Source organism: Sabethes cyaneus, chromosome 3, assembly GCF_943734655.1.
Source record: "Sabethes cyaneus chromosome 3, idSabCyanKW18_F2, whole genome shotgun sequence".
NCBI classification, from domain to species: Eukaryota; Metazoa; Arthropoda; class Insecta; order Diptera; family Culicidae; genus Sabethes; species Sabethes cyaneus.
In genome coordinates this window covers 200,481,638-200,482,575 of record NC_071355.1, presented here as the reverse complement: position 1 = coordinate 200,482,575, position 938 = coordinate 200,481,638, and the positions used below count along the sequence as shown (strand labels likewise).

The 938-nt window shown below is 41.2% G+C and overlaps 1 non-coding gene across 1 annotated transcript; it reads left to right on the top strand.

Annotated features, from left to right (window-relative positions):
* The first annotated feature begins 307 nt into the window (after positions 1-307).
* Trnav-aac (transfer RNA valine (anticodon AAC)) lies at positions 308-380 on the top strand. Its single transcript has one exon. It is a non-coding gene; the product is annotated as a tRNA-Val (tRNA).
* Positions 381-938: the final 558 nt, after the last annotated feature.

Below are 938 nucleotides of genomic sequence, written 5' to 3'. Positions count from 1 at the left end.
CCTTGTTTATATCTCACGTAAATTGATGACAACTTCAAACATCGCACGCATAACCCGCCCTACTCTATTTGAAACACTCTCAACCGGACATTATGACGTTAAGAAAAGCGTTATCAACTTTCAATACATTTCTGTATGAAACTTCAAATTTCATTGGTCTTGCGCGTTGATACACTGCACTGCGATTAAACAATTGAGTACTCTGAATCTAGTCCAAATTTAAAAAAACAAACTCTCCAGCTTCCTTCTACGGTCCGGCATACAAACGTCTACAAGTTCGAAGCATCTTACCATCATACTATCAGCTGTTCCCGTGGTGTAGTGGTTATCACATCCGCCTAACACGCGGAAGGCCCCTGGTTCAATCCCGAGCGGAAACAATTTTTTTCTTTCTTAATTTCATTATAAGTGATCTGAGTGCACTGTCTTACATTTGAGTGGATTTTTTTTATCGATTTTTGCCATAAAATTTCTCTTTCGTGCCTAATACAGTAAGCATTGGACTAAAGCATAATAGTATATATTGTGTCCATTCTGGTTTTAAAACCTAACCTACCTAACCACCACAATGAAACATTCTTCCCACCGCTTGATTAGGGAATTCTATTAAGATACTCAACAAATTCCAACAATTCTCAACAATGTTTTCCTGATTCATATTTTTTCTGACAAAAACGGTCAAAAATTGTGCGATTACAGCATAGATCATACATTTTATGTCGAATCGTAATAGGGTAGGGAACCAGTTTTAAGTAGTCTAAGCGAATCACTACTCGTTGCCAATTCGTTGCCCATCTCGGCACACGCAAGTCGGCTTCAATCGGGTCGAGTCATCTAGCACGTAGGACCCCTCTATTCCCGGTGTCAGTGGGGCTCTTGGAAAGAACGGATTTCACTGCACGGCCGTCCGGCATCCTTGCGATGTGGCTGGCGCACCG